Raw genomic sequence first — 16795 nt, 5'->3', positions numbered from 1 at the left:
ATAAATTGGAAAATAACAGGGGACTTTGTTGCACCTGAACATGCCATATACTTAACCATAACTTAACCACAATTAAAATAAATCTCTAAAGGCATTTTAGAGATCTAAATCTCTCAAGCTATTTTATGAGTTGTGAATTCACCTTGTACTGTAGATATGAATGAGCTGCCACTGATAAACTGTTCTGAATATTCATCTTCTCCACTTTACACTTCCATTCCAGGTAAGAATGGATTATTTTCCCTCATGTCTCTGAAGGCGTCGCTGATGAAGAGCTTGGCGCGGTGGAGTCAGGATGTTTTAACGTGACAACATTAAACAGCTTTGAGCTTATTTACTTTTATCTAAGAGAGCTAATGGCTGACTCTGAAAGCTTCCCTGAGGCTCCAAAATCTCTGCAAGCCACACAGCTTTAATGATCCCTGCTAATGAGTCGTAAATAAGCTTCAGCTCTGGCCAGCTCTGGGACACAATTTTGGCAAAATTTGCATCATGGCTAATTTGTTGGAACTTGAACTCACAACCTTCTGGTGATGAGTTACGAGTCACCTGACTGAAGGAATTCCTCCGAGAATAAAGAATAAATCCGGAAGTAAAGCATGCAGTGAATAGTGAGAGAAATAAAGAGAAGTGAGAAATTAAAGGTGGATGAAATGTTTAATATCGCAAGGTCAACTCTTTCATCAAGACTCAAAGTCAACTGAAAAATATGGAAAATATTTTCCACAGGCAGCTACTAAATGCTTTAAAAACAATTTGACCTGATAGAGAGAATTTATTCTAAATAAGTCATGTAAACAAGTTTACATCAAACATTAAGAAAGTACTTATATCTGACATTAATATGGACTGACACTATGTACTCAGAGTGACAGAAGATAAAAAGCCTGGAGGACACACACACACACACACACACACACACACACACACACTCTAATCCATACTACACCTTTGATGCTGCTTCACACCTCGACCTCATCACCTCATCAGTTCCTGTTGCGCTGCACTGCTTGTGTAGGAAGCTGTAGAAATGTAAAATGCTCTCTGATCGATACACACACTCAGGAGATCAGTGTAGTACAGCAAGCTAGAGACACTACACATTCACTCTGTACTGTTATGGCTGTGTGGACACGGAATACACCACAACAGAGAAGATATGTCTAATGCACTACACTGTCTTTGACTATTCTAGTAATGTTCTCACTGTATGGATGTCTGTTGGCTAAATTGCGCTGATTGAACGTGAAGGGTTTGAACAGACCCCTGAGGTTATAACACAGCTGTAGAGAGCGAGAAGGTTATATATTCAATATTATCACAATTACCTTTGATTTATTACATGCATCTTCGCTACACACACACACACACACACACACACACACACACTTTGCTCTGTTGTTAAAACTCCTCAGAGCATATCACTAATAAGCATTCAGACTAAATTGTTTCTCGACGCATGTGTGTGTCCAAGTGTGTTTGAGTCAATACGAGTGTGTTAGCGAGTGTGACCGAGAGAAAGCGAGACACTCCACTGAGCAGCCGTTAAACATTACTTAGCTGTATTGGTTGAATTGAGATGCTCTCTAAGAGCTCTGCTTTGGTTTGGCCACTAAAATGAATAAATAAATGAGCAACCGAGACAGTCAGAGGAAGTTCATTAAATAGAAACATTCAGCTGCTGGCTATTTAGTGATGAAATAACACAGTGCTGGAGAAAGTATGAAAAGACAATAAAAAGAAAATAAATGTGTTCAGTCAAGCATGTGTTTTTGTGTATCTAATCAGTCAGCAGTGTCGTAGCATTGCATCGCCGCACCACGGGCTGATGTACAGGTGCATGCTGGGAGTGCTGGACATGCTGAAGCTGCAGGTAGCAACCTCTTGGGTCAGGTTCATATCTGTGAGCAACGTTTCGCTTAATCTAAGTCACATACTGTATGTAAATATCACTTATTTGGCTTTACACAGTTAAGCACTGCTGAGTTCGTTAAACAGATGGACTGCATTACAGTGTTGCAGTTACGCTGCTAAGCAAAACACAATTCAGGGGATGGAAGGTGGTTTTAGGTTGTATATCCACCTTAATAGTTGCTCATGATGTTTTTGCAGTCGCTCATAAACTGTACAGTTCCACACGTTACCACATCTGACCTCACATCCATTCCATCTTTTCAAAAATCCTTCTAAAGAGAAACAGCTTCATAATTTCAGTTCATTCTGTTGCAGATCAAATTCATACAGGAATTTAGATTATTATTTTGTTCCATGGCATAAAGGAACAGTAGCATTCTTGATTTCTGGTGGCCTTGTTTGAAGCTTTGACTTCTTTTATGCAAAATACATCTTGTATCCTACCATACGCACTTCACTATTTGATAAAAATGTTGACAAAAGGCATCAGTATTTTAAACAGACTCTTAATCTTCTCTTCTGTGATAAATGTAGTTCCTGTTACCACTTATAATATAACAGCTATAAAACATAAATCACTGCTCTTTTACCAGTCTTACTCCTATTCCATCTCTCTTACTTTAAGTTAATAAGACAAAAAAAAAAAAACACACCCACACACACCTTGTTGTGTTATTGAGAAATCACAAAGCCTTCTGTCCCTAAAACTTAACGTTACAGCTTTACCTCTGACTGTTACAAAGCACTGATACTGGAGACTCCTTCCAAAAATTCTTCACCATATCAACAGTTACTCACTCTTTTTTTATTTGTTTATGTGGACTGTCTTCAATTAGCTCTTACTATAGAAATAACATATTAGAGTGAGTGCAAACTGCTGTTACACAAAATTAATCAACATTATTGTCATTGTTGATGTGATTTTTTCCTTGATTAGCCGTAAACACAGCACTGCATCTTATTGACTACTGAAAACAATAACGAGAAAGCAAAGGTGCTCGTGTGGATTGTTAAATGTGTCTTACAGAAGCAATAAAAGCACAATTACTGCAGGAACTGTTGCATGATGCACGGAATGGACAGGATCTTGGGAAATCAAGTGAAATAATGAAGTAAATCTGCACAGGGGGAGACGTGCAAGTAAATGTACATGACTGCAAAAGGACGAGAAAGAGAGAGAGAGAGAGAGAGAGAGAGAGAAAGACAGCTGAACTTATATGAAGCATTTTTTTGTTATTCAACGCTTGGGATTTTGTGTGTCGATATACATAACTCTCTTTCACGAGTAATGATTCCAAGGAAATGTAATTTATTGTACAACAAGCTACGGTTGCCTTTTCACAATCTCTGTGTTTTTACGTGATTACAATATTCCCATAGTGAGTAGGTCTCACACACACACACACACACACACACACACACAGCGTCAGTAAATAACTAAATGCTCACCTTTAATGCAGAGAGGTCCATCATAAGCCGTGCCGCTGCACTCACACCAGTCACACACTTCCCTCCGTTGCGGCAGTGCATCCTGAAACTGTTCCAGTGACCAAAACATCTGGGTTTAAATCCAGGAGTGACCTTTGACATTTCTTCCAGGTCTAGATTCACGCCGTTCTTCTTCAGGCAATGGATGCGTCCAACGAAGCTGCACCTACAGCACTGAGGCAAAGATTTTAATCTGGAGAATCATCCATCCATTTTCTGTGTTATCCTACACAGGGTCATGGGGGAGCCTGGAGCTTTTCCCAGGGAGCTCAGGGCAAAATGTGGGGGACACAATGGACCCATCGCAGGGCACAATCGCACACACACACCCACACACCCGTTCACACACTACATACAACCAGCATACAATGCATGTCTTTGGACTGGGGGAGGAAACCAGAGTACCCGGAGGAAACCCCCGAAGCACGGGGAGAACATGCAAACTCTGCGCACACAGCGTGGAGACGGGAATCGAACCCCCAACCCCGGAGGTGTGAGGCAAACATGCTAAACACTAAGCCAAACAAAACAGAACACTGAGCCAACTTCATACGTACCAGGCCAGCATTATTTGTAATGGATTGTAAAAACAGAACATGTAGCAGGAATGGCATTTGACAGATAACAAACTCTGGTAGATTCATCTAAAATTTAGTAGAAGCAGTGCAGCTTAAATGTTTTATATAAACTGCAGAGTAAAGGAAGATGAGCAGGAGGCACTTCATTATCAGTTAACTTTCAAGTGCTTTCATTCTGCTCTGTGTGTGTGTGTGTGTGTGTGTGTGTGTGTGTGGTGTATAATACTCGGCTATAAAGTTGTTATATAAAGCCATTTAGGCCAGAGTAGGCCTATAGTAAACACACACCCAGGCCTTATTATTTTATTTATTATAATGATTACAATCCCACTGTAGCCATTATATTAAAACTGCAAAACTAACGAACTGCAAAAACAATGATGGTTTAAGACAAAAATTGCAAAGTGAGAGTTTAATGAAACCTACAGTATTAATAAAGTGAAATCATAAACTGGTGGTAAATAATTAATTCATTTGTCTCTAAATGAAGCTGTAATTAGGAAGGAATAAAGTATGATGGGGTGTGCTGTTATCAGAAAATAATCTACAATGTGCAACACCTGAAGTGTTTTATTTATTACATTAAACCACAGAAATTAGCTAAAGATTAATTTTTTTTTTGTTATTAAATGAAGAAATGAAGCATCATTTTTATCCATTTATAAGTTATTTCCAATTATCATCCTATTACCTATAAACGGTCATCCTATTATCAGCATTTTTTTTATCTCTCTTGAATGTAATAAAACAAACAAAAAAAATTCAGCTTGCCATGTTACTAAGAAACCACAAAGCTGTCTGTTCTCAAGATTTTTTTGTGTCAGAAAAGTTACAGCTTTACCTGACTGTCACAAAATGCTGACACTGGAGACTCCTTAGAAAAATAATAAATAAGCATCTCCTCAGAGAAATCTTTCCATATCAACATCCATTCATCCATCCATTCATCTACTTTCCATATTGCTTATTCTACGCAGGGTCCCAGGGGAACCTGGAGCCTCTCCCAGGGGGACCTGGGGCACAAGGCAGGGGCACACCTTGGACGGGGTGCCCACCTATCTCTGGGCACAATCGCACACACATTCACATACCCATTCACTCACTACAGACAATTTGGAAATGCCAATCAGCCCACAATGCATGTCTTTGGACTGGGGGAGGAAACCGGAGTACCCGGCAGAAACCCCTGAAGCATGGGGAGAACATGCAAACTCCACACACACAGGGCGGAGGTGGGATTTGAACCTTGGAGGTGTGAGGCAAACGTGCTGGCCACCGTGCTCCCCACCATATCAACAATTACATGTTTTTAATCCATTTATCAGGAAGGTCTGCCATACAAATCCCTGTATATGTTGTAGAATGATACCATGATTTATTGGTTTATTCTGAGATATTTTGTCTGGAAATGTTATCTCCTGTCCTGACAGGCCTTCCTGACAGGCAGAGGCAGAAACAAACACAACACAGAAACAAGCCATAAACAACAAATTGTACTGAAATGGTAAAATGTGACTTATGTTGAAAACTAAAAGGCAAATAAAACACGAGTTGAACACAAAGGCAGTCAGATATAGATGCTGATGTTAAGTCAATACGTTCGCAGCTCTGGAATATAAAACGAACATTTGAGCTTGAAGCCAAGGCGAGCGATGATGGCACAGGTATAAATAAATTTTACATCTGCTTTAAAGTTTAAGTCAGGAGATGAGCAGTGAATACAAAATGAATCTGTGGCAGATATAAGAATCGTTCCATCATGCTTCATTGAATAAGATGCATTTACTACTACACTGAGGGTCAGAAACGAATGCTACAATCCATCTCAACTGGCTGACTAAGGACAAAAATGACATTTCAGCCTTTTTTTTTTTTTTACAGAGAGCAGTATATTAAATGAGGCATTGATATGCAGGTAATACATTTTTCAGGTCTAATCTGGGGAAAAAATTACATTTTCGGGTGCTTATAGGCCAGAATGCTTGGAGGCATAGTTGTGTATAAATAAGGCAGTGACACAGGAGCTAAACGGACTTGGACTTCTCACTGTGTTTAATGCTATTAGCTATCGAAGGTGACCTGGGAGTGGGTCTTTGGGTTTATGGATTTCCTCATGGTAATTGAAACAAAATATCTTTAACAGGACTGTAAAAGTTTGTTTTGGGTTCTGTATAATTTTTGTCATGGGTTTTAGTGTGTGACGATAAAAGCAATTGCTCTGCAAACTTTCCTAATGTGCTGAATGAGCCAAGGAACAAAACAGCACAAGAAAAAAGCCAAAGTCATATATTTTCAAGGATAATTACCCCCTGAGAACCAACTTGTACATTTTTTTCATAGCCATAATGGGATTTTTGACCAATTTCTAATTTAATATTTTTTTCTTGGTTGTGCTTGCAGGTTCCTGCTCCAGTAAGCTGGAGTAACTAGCATTAATATTAAAGTTCAAATCCTTTTTTTTTTTTTTTTTTTTTTTTTACCAACAAGCAAGTTTATTTTAAAAGCAGTTAGTGATTACATTAAAATGAGCATTAATGCAAATGGCTCTTGTGGCTGGATGCACTGGGTATCAGCCTGATAATGGGTTTATCAGTGCAAGTAACATTTATGTAAATTTCACTTGTCATATTTAGAAGTTTCTTAATAAATATACAGTCTTCCTTGTGTATCCGTAGGAGTGTAATGTACTGCTTCTTATGTCTAAAACATGTTCAGCTGTGTTTATAGCCCCGATGTGTGAGTGCATTTACTTTTGGAGTTGCAGGAGAGCTGTTTGATGAGATTTCTCTATGAATGTGTATATGTGTGTATCTTACCCACATACAGCTGGCTGTATTGCTCCACTCACGTGTGATCCTTGAACCTGTCTGTATTGCTGATACAGTTAAAGCACAGCTTCTTTTCATTCCTCTCAATGCCACCGGTCTTCATTTGGTGGAGTCGGGGGTAAACATCCAGCTCCGCAGGCCTGTTCTGCACATCGAAGGAGAAGGCTTGACAGGAATAAGAAAACACACTGTCACTGAGTCAACATGAATGGGTTATGAAACGTTTATGTCACTCTAGCTTAATTATTCAAGTTGTTTATTTTACTGCATGGCTCAAAGGTTCTTCAGAGTTCTCTACAAAGAATTGAGTTTATTTCACCACCAAAATGAATAATACATTTTATCCCAGTTCATATTTATTATTAAAGAAAAAACATTATTGAAAACACAAACAATACTCTAGCTGTTTGAGAAATTCTTATATGAAATTGAAATCTACTGGCCAAGGTTGAGTCAAGCCCATGGAGTGAGGATTTAATACCAAAATTGAGCACATCTCAAATGTAACTATGGACTCAAGTGCAATTCAGAATTCTGTCCCTGATTATATATATATATAATAAAAATCTGGCAAGCTTGGAGACATGAACTACACAAAGGTGATTTGTATAATCTGAACGTAGCACCCAGAAAATTGCACAACTAAAGTAGGTGAGTAACCCGGCTCTGAATACAAGTAACTTTCTCACGTAAATATTGACATAACATATGGACTTAAGTTGCCAACCTTATATGGATATACTGTATACTTTAACCCCATTTTCTTCAAGTTTTCAAATGATCGTGATAATATAACTTTGATTTCAGTAGAAATATGTGTATGTACCTAACATACGTTATTTACTGTCAGGTAAAACTAAGATATAATATATACAACTGACATACAGAAGAGTACTTAAAGAAAGACATCAGGGTTGAATATATATGGTACATTACTCTCCTTATTTATACATATAGAAGGAAGAGATGTTTGCAGCAGGAGAAGTGAGGCGTAAGCTGGTCACAGGATCATTTTGGGTTTTTTGGCTCTCAGTTTTTGGTAGTCCACAGTGAAATTTTTTCCAATATGAGATAAAATTAAACTGGAACAGAGAAATAAGCTCATTAAATTAAGGTTGTGGCCATTACAGCTCTGCATGCTTAGAGTTAACAGCCTTCTATCACCAAAGCGGCCCCAAATAACCACTTTTAAAAAATTTCTCAGTGTAGAGCGTAGAAGGGAGACTTTACTGTGAGTCCCTGACTCTTGCTGAACCAGTAAAAGCTTCTTACCTGACAAAAATCATTAAACACATACACTGTGGGTGGCTGATATGAGAGCAGCTCGGGTCAAACTCGGCCTCAGACTTTCACACTGTGAATTTTTCCATCACTGTAACCCTTAAAGCACGGCTTTATTTCATGCTCTGAGTGGATTTCGTTCTCGGTTCAGGGCAGTAACTTTAGAAAAACTGAAATCAGGAGGTCAGATTAGGTGTGAGGGCCAAAATCGATGAGCTGTAATTGAGAGCTGGAGAGCTTCAATTTCAGAACTGATCTTCTAACTCTGGAAAGGACCTTCCTACGCACACCCACACATACATACCCACCCACCCACACACCCACACACCCACACACACACAAACACACACACCACTCGTAATCTCAAGCATTGTTCAGGAAGGATTAATGCTGGTTGTAAATATCCAGCTTTAAAAAGAAGATGGAGTGTGATTGTGCTGTGGGTTTAGACAAAGGAAAATCTTCACATATATGCACTCAAACACACACACACACACACACACACACACACATATTGTCTACCACACAGAGACACTGAATGTGAGAAAGTTTTCTGTTCACTGAACGAATCCCGGGCATTATTCATTCCACTGTCTGTTTTGTCTGTATTTTCATGTTGACCTGTTCTTTATGCTTGATTCACATTAAGGGTGATGAAGAGATGCTAATGAAGGAAAAGATGAATAACGACACTCCAAAACATCCTCAAACATTTGCATTTGAATAGTAGTGCAATGACAATAAGCCACTTTGGAAAATAAACCATTTCTGTAAACACACAGGATTTCTCAATTGTTGCGTATTTTTACAGTCTGGGTTCGGATTATCTTTTGTGTTTGTGTAATACAAAAAGCCAGGACATGACACGAGAAATGTGTGTGAGAGAGATTTCTCAATATCCTGCCTTTCTATCCTTATTTCTCCATTGATACAGGATGACAGTAAATAGACATTAATATAAGCTGAGCAGGATCAGTGTAACACATTGGGCTTCATTGGTCTGACTTTTAATAGTCAAGTGATGTTTGTGAATGTTTTTGTAAGTCAAACCAAACTAAAAATTTTAACCAAATTTCATCTATGCTAATTTTCTCTGTAATTCCATATGCATGTTGATGAATGCCAATCATTTAACTAAAAAAACCTACCAAGCACGTTCATGGCACAACTAATTATATTTTGTCAAGTCTCAAAACACGGAAGTGCTCAAAACACTGGATAAAAATGCATTTTATGAATGGAGGATTTACTTATTCCAAAATAATTCGGCAATGAACAAAAAGAGAGGGAAAAGCAAAATCTAAATAGTAAAAGCACATAGGTGAAGTGGAATATTTTGGGAACGGCATGGTGTGAGTTTCACATTGATGGTGTGTGTTTTACATTTAGTCACGCCCACAAAACTCCATAAAAGGCAAAGCTCACAGAGACAACAAAATGGCGACTAAACGGTGAAAGAGCGCCTCCTAAGTGCAGCGTCTAAATCTTCCAATAATGCAGCTCAGCCACTGCAGCGTGCTGGCTACTATAGACACATACACTAACTATTCATCCTTTTATAGGGTGGCATTTCTTTTGTCCTAACTGAATAGGAGAAATATTTGAATATTAAATATTTGTCTTAATTTATGGATTTCTTTTAAATGATAGAATTTCACAATCTTTACAGTAAATTGATTTTCTTTAAATGTAAACCTAAGCGTAATTATACAACAGGATAGGACTGATTTTCAGAACGAACTGGATTTTTATGAACGCCACATTTCTTGTGTAAATGAAATGAAATTAGATTTTACAAATCAATTTGTTCATATGCAACTTGATTAAATGAGGCTCTCTGTCCTTAACTTTCTTTTTAACTCATGCCTTTTTAGTCTCTAGTGCAGCTTATAGGATGTAATAGTATCTCTCTGAAGTCTCTTCCTGAAAAGAGAGAAGGAAGGATCTGTACAGGCATCACTCATCTTGTCAATCACATCTTCACCAAGCCGAGACGGTTCCAGGCCATCGCTGAACCATAGGCTCTTCTCTGATGCAGTCTGACTTCTGAGCAAGTGTCCCTAACTCACTCTTTCAATCCATAGTCCACTACCAGAATTTCAGCTTAACACAACCTCCTCTTTGCATTGCATTTTCATCTCTACTATTTTCAATCAAGAAAACACACTGTCACAGCATTTATATATATATATATATATATATATATATATATATATATATATATATATATATATATATATATAAAACAATAGAATTCTGTTTGAGAATTATAATTTGACTAAACTGTTTTAGGTTTTTATGAATAATGAAACAAAAACAGCTCTTGGTGACCCAAACTTTCTGACCTGACTGTGACCCCCTCTTCTCTTTATTATTTAATTACATTCTGAAATTTCTGACATTATTTTATCTGATGCATTTTTTCTTCATCTTTCATTTCTTCCACTTCTCAGCACTGCAATCAGAATAATTGTTGGTTTGGTCTGTAGGTTTAATGACATCCTGCTACTACCATTGCTCTTTTCTGAGTCAGTTACTGTTAAGTGTCATATACTTTATTGAATATAACTCTAACCTCCCCAGTGAATGCACTTGACATTTCTAAAAAAAAAAAAAACAACGTGCTTGTATTTCCTTTTAAATTAATTAACACTGGCAATGCACTCTATTTGTACAAGTGCTTGTATGTGTAATAGTCTGTACATTTTGCATGTCATTAGTAGTAGCTGCAGAGGTACTGTAGTTTCAAAATGTCTGGCGATAGCGAGATAGCGAACAATGGCAGCAAACACAGCTTGCAATCAGTTCAGCTTCCCTACATGCACAAATAATTCAAGCACTTGAGGCTGCACTTGGGGAGTTTTCTTTCACTTCCCACAAAGAGCTTTTCAGAAAGAAATGGATTTGAGCTAGTCGCCAGGATGAGGGTGTGCATTTTATGATTTTAAGAGTCATCTGTAGCGAACAAGGCCAAATTGCGGTCAGTGAAAACTACAGAAAGCTAAAAGACATTCACATTGCGTTGTGGATGAGATCTGATGCAGTGAAATCTCCTCTCCTGTGCATGCCCTTGCTTTCCTTTCATTCGCTCTGAACACTTAGAAAAGAATATCTTTATAAATGTGATCAGTGTTGCATCTTTCATAGAGCCAGTGTAAGAAATTCAATGAATTAAAGTGAGAAACATTGATTTGAGTAGAGTCTGTGGTGGGAGTGTGGGAGAGTGCAAAAGCTTTATTAACAATTTTCAAGAATAAAAGCTAGAGAAATACAGCTGAGGACACAAACAGAGCGAGTAATCTGACAAAACCACGCTCGTGAATACAAGCAGGTGGGCAAAGGAATAGTTTCACATTTCTGAATAAATTCAAAGTGAAAACACATGCTAGCACTCACAGCTTCGTCTGAATGAACAGAAGAAATATGAAAGCATCCTGTACATTCTGTTAATGCTGTATTGCTGTATTTGTATATTATAATAAGAGCACTTTGTCTTACCATCATTAACAATTACACTGAAATTACAGTTCTGTACCTGCTGTGAAATATCAAGTACATTGCGGTAAGAAGGTCTGTTTCTATTAAAGATCTGTAATTGCCATGAAATACTTCAATTCATTCACACAAACAGGGAAACAGCAGGTATAATATTTACATATGGAATGTCTTCCTACACATTATATAATACAAGTACTGTTAAAGTGTTAGTCATTACCACAGTAGTAGGCTGTTGTAGCTCAGTGGCTCTCACTTTCTCAGTCCTTTTGGATAAAAGTATCTGCCAAGTGAGTAAATGTAACATCATTGGTAAGCTAATTATGTAGTAATACACCATAGATCATCATATTAAGAACAGCTTTTTTTATTGGGGTGTATGTAGTGTAGCTCTTGCTAAAGGTTTGACTTATGAAGGAGTCACCAGAGAGATTCTTCTGTTATAGACACTGATTGAAGATTATATATTTTGCATTTTAAACATACACTTTTCTGGTCTATTTTCAATCTATATTTGGCATTCAGTTATTTACATATTGCATGTTGAGGTTACTGCATGACATAAATTGCCTCTAGGTATGAAAGAGTGTATGAAGGTGTGTGTGCATGGTGCCCTGCAATGGACTGGCATCCCATCCACGGTGTATTCCCACCTCACACTTAGTATTCCCAGGATTGGCTCCGGATCCACTGCCATCCTGCCAAGGATAAAGAGCTTACTGAAAGTGAGTGAGTGTGAATAATAAATATTGCTGCAAGCAGCAAGTAACGGGGCCAAGCACTTTCTTGCCTCACCTCTTAGTGATGGAGAAAGACCCTTGAAAATCTGAGAAAATTTTTAAAAGGTGAGAAACCAGGGTTTGATAATGCAATGGTTCAAATGTCCCCCCAAGTTTGTTTAATACAAAATGGCCAACTTCCTATTTTTGCAAATCACAAATTTGACACATCAAGAACACTCCGCACCTTCTAGGGAATCATCCAAAAGAAGAATCATGATTTGTTGTTGAGCAACTGAAAAGTTAGGAGTAGTTTTATTAAATTTTAAATTACAGGCCATCTAGAGGTGAATTTAGACAAAACTTAATAGAGTCTTTTAGGACATGATTCTTTCCTCACTTATGAAGTTTGATCTGAATGTGACCTAAATTCCTATTTGCCAACTTTGCTATCAAATTTGTTTGTGTGTTATGGACAAACTGTCTCATGAGACTGTTCTGGTTCACTGTGTGAGATTTCATTAAAGCATTCTGTGGGCTACCATAGGCTCCCATGTAAAGGTAGTAGAAGAAGAAGTAGAAGAAAAACAAGAACAAGAAAACATACAATTACAGTAGGGTGCTGAAACACCTTTGGTGCTTGGCCTCCTAATAATAATAATAATAATAATAATAATAATAATAATAATAATAATTACACTGCATTTGGGTAATTCATGAGATCCAAGGCAAGCAATAAATGAATAAATAAATGGGTATTTAATAATAAACGAGGCTAAACCTACATCTATTGGATGAACCACATAGGAAACAGTGATGAAAAAAGTGGGAATGGCTAAATTACAGGCCTATTAGTGCATCACTACCGAACAGAAGAATATGCTTCACCACACTACATTCCCTCAATTTGTGCATTTCCAGTCACAATTAGTGCTAATTGGGAAAAATCCCCACAAAGTGAATCTGTTGATTTGCACCTCAAACATTGTTTAGATGATAAGACTTAATACCATGTCTGGACAGAGGATTTCACGCCTGAAGCAGCATACAAATGTGCCTGTACACTGTGTATAGATGTCCATATTGGGTTGGAAAAAAAACTTAGAATCAAAGCCATGGTTCATTATCAGGCAAAATAATTGTGTCTCAAGCCTACTCCTCATTAGTATTGACCCTAAAATATGTGTTTGTATATATGTGTAAGCGTCAAGAATAATTATAGATCTTTTTCTTTCCTCTGGTCACTTTAGTAGCAGTGCTGACCTTTGAGACCCAGGCAGAAAAAAGCAAAACACAAAAAGCAAACCAAAAGAGATGTGTGGATTCCTTTGGGGATATAAAAGATCTGCACTTGAGAGAAAAAGGAGTACTTGAAAGGAGAATTTAGCCTCTTAGAGACTCAGTTAATAGCAAGTCAAAGCTCCTCACTTCTTTTACACCCTCTTAAAGGCCAACACATCAGCTGAGATTTGAACTTTCTCACGGTTGCTGTAATTGTTCATTATCATCAAGAACATTGTACAGCAATGCAAGGGTCTCTGGAAGTTAACAAACTGAAAAGAAAAAGAAAAAAAAAAAAGCATCAAAAAAAGCATGTCCCAAGACAAGACTTTTTCTTTTTCTTTTTTTCCCCAGATGTGTTGTAAGCAACATAAAAACAACACACGAGCAGGACCACATGGAAATGAAAGCAGAATGAAGGCGCATTTGTACTTCTGAATTCATTCTTTAATCATATATCTTTAAGACAGAGACCTAAATCAGATTGTAGATGGCCACAGGTACAGCACAAGCTTGAATCTGGGCTTCTTCCTCCAACATTATGCATTGCTCTGCACATCAGGCCAGGAAGTTCTCCCCTAATTACTGTCCTATGACACGTCCAGATATATGAAGCGGTGTAGCACCATAGTGAGGTTTAATGTGTTACTCTGCACATACACAGAGAATACACCAGTCCCACCTCAGCTTCATCAATAAATAAGTAGATGAATATGGAATAATGACTTTTACTCACCAGATAGAAGCATTACTCATGTTTCTATAAAAAATTTAATTGCCTTTAAGAGGAACCCAGTGGCTTCAAGCGGTCTGGACAAACCTGCTGGAAAGGCCCAGGTGTGCAAGAAATATGAATGCTTGATTTGATGAATACTAATTATGCAAATTCCCCAGCATGGCTTTGGCCAAGCTGAGCCACAGGTGTGTAAGGAGGGAAAAAAAAAATAAAAGTACGTTGATTGAAAAATCTGAAGTCCTTGTCAAACAGGTGACTATAATCAAATGCTAATCTATATAATACATCTGGTGCAATTAACCAGAGCAATGATGCATAATAGCGGATTTTTTTTGAAGCAGTAATGAAAGCAGGGGGTAGATTAGACACTGAAACTGCGCTCTGATTTCTGGTCAGTGGCTTCTGCTTAAAGATGTACTGCAGCACTCAGTAGGTCATAATCAGAGTAGAGGTACATGTGAGTAATACCAAAAATCGCATGTCTCAGTTATGTACCATTCTGACCTTGGGCTTAAGCCCATTTTCTTTGTGTGATAGTTTCAATGAGGAGCAGTTTTAAGTCCAAGTAATTCTTAAGTTTTTGATCATTATTAAAAAAGTTTTTAATCATGAAAGTATTAAGTTTCATGTAATCACAATCTGTCAAGCTGGAATATTTGTTTTCATTGTAAAAACACTAAAAAAAATATGAAATGCAATTCAATGTACTGGTAATAGGTTGTGCTGGATCAAGTGCTATTTTAGTCGGTGAATAGTGTGGGTGAAAAAAAAACATGACCTGCTTTGATAGTCTGTATTTTCTATTCCCTGATTTTTTTTTTCAGGCCTAAAGACTTGTGTTTAAAGACGGTGATTTAGACACTATTGGAAAACCCCCGTCTCTACTCAAGAACAATCTGGCAAACTTGGAGGCATGAACTACACGCAAATAATTATAAAAATCTGAATGGGAAGCCCGGAAAATCAACTTAAGCATCCGCGTAAATCAACTCTGAATATGAGGAACTTTCCTTGCGTAAATATTGACATAACGTTTGAAATTAAGTCACCAAATCTGAATACTTGATCAATCCTGAACAACATTCAAATCCTAAACAACATTCACCTCTTCTTTTACATTGTTGGGAATATTAGTAAAGCTGTGTACAGCTTCCATGCTTGTGTGTTGCTTTTTGTGTATTGTAGTTATAGTACAGTATTGTGAGTAGAGCGGCATAGTGAAAAGGACTCGTGACTAGAGTCACATCAAAAACAGCTGTAAAAATTCCATTTGAAATACACAAATGAGGCTAAACACTATTATGCAAAGCTGTTTTAGGATTTGTCTGCTGTTTTGAGTGACAGGAAAGAAGAAACAATGCTGAAATCAGACAAGGAGTGTAAGGAAGGGAAAATTTTGGATTAACAGAAACCAAACTAAAGCAACCAGGAATACACAATGCTTTTGAAAACATTGTATGATTTTAACTGCCTTAAACATATCTAATGTTTACAGGCTTCACGATATGTGCCATTATTTTTTATGTGCTTCTAATTTTTTTAATTTAAAGGTAGAAATGGTGTATATACAGTAACAAAAATATGCCTCATAAATACTTTGTCAACTAATCAAACACTAAAGCATTCCTTATGTAAGAACATAAGAAATAGACATTCATGAAACATCAAGCATACATTTTTCATAGCATCACCCATTAAACACCAGTTGCATTATGAGAGAAACTGTATTATTCTTGGCTAAATGAATCCCATTCATCATGGATAAATAATAACAGCTATAACAGCATGATTGGAAGAGGACCCACCAGCTTAATGTCCTCATTTGTCCTCATTTGTAGCCATTACTCTTGGCTTTCTCTGATGTTTTTAGCTAATGAAAATATTTCAAATTCTTTCGTTCTCATTTGTGTCCTAATGTACTGGATACAAACTGTAATCCAAACCTTAGCCATCACCTGGGTTTCATTTACTTTATTAGTGACAAGATAAAAATAATCTGAATAGAAACTCATCTGAAATATACTAAAATTTTGCTGGAGTAATGAAGCATAAGCAATCAAGGTCCTGTGTTAGTCAGTAGAAGGTTGTGTTTAGATTCCATGACTACCTGAAAGCCGGTGATGTGCTTTGAGCTAAAATCCTTGAATCTCAATCACTCAGCTCTGTGCTTGCATAAGTTTTCGCCTCATGAGTTTCAGAATGTGTGCTGCCCAACCAAACTCATTACTGACACTATAAAAAGTGTATTAATGTAACGCAGCAGTATGCAACAATTTGTGGTTGTTTTTTCTTTTCTTCTCAGTTCAATCTATACGATTCCCCACTGAGTCCCAGCTGGAAAGCATTCACAAGTGTAAGAAATCTCAGTAGGGTTCTCTTTCCAGCCGAGCGTACATGTCTGCTAGAATGTAACATGTCAAATGGTCAGGAACGCTAAAATGGCCGAGATGGAAAAAAAAAGAACAATGCTTATAA

At 37.5% G+C, this 16795-nt stretch overlaps 1 long non-coding RNA gene across 1 annotated transcript in view; it reads right to left on the bottom strand.

Annotated features, from left to right (window-relative positions):
* The window catches only part of LOC128317207 (uncharacterized), a 92377-nt gene that overhangs the window by 6807 nt on the left and 68775 nt on the right, over positions 1–16795 (bottom strand). The window contains exons 3-4 of the long non-coding RNA XR_008300749.1: positions 3364–6973; positions 950–1022 (exon numbers count right to left, since the gene is read on the bottom strand). This is a non-coding gene — a long non-coding RNA (uncharacterized LOC128317207). The remainder of the gene's footprint in view (positions 1–949; positions 1023–3363; positions 6974–16795) is intronic.

This window comes from Pangasianodon hypophthalmus, chromosome 22 (assembly GCF_027358585.1).
Source record: "Pangasianodon hypophthalmus isolate fPanHyp1 chromosome 22, fPanHyp1.pri, whole genome shotgun sequence".
Taxonomy (NCBI): domain Eukaryota; kingdom Metazoa; phylum Chordata; class Actinopteri; order Siluriformes; family Pangasiidae; genus Pangasianodon; species Pangasianodon hypophthalmus.
Note: the sequence above shows the minus strand (reverse complement) of the source record. Positions and strands in the feature narration are given on the sequence as shown.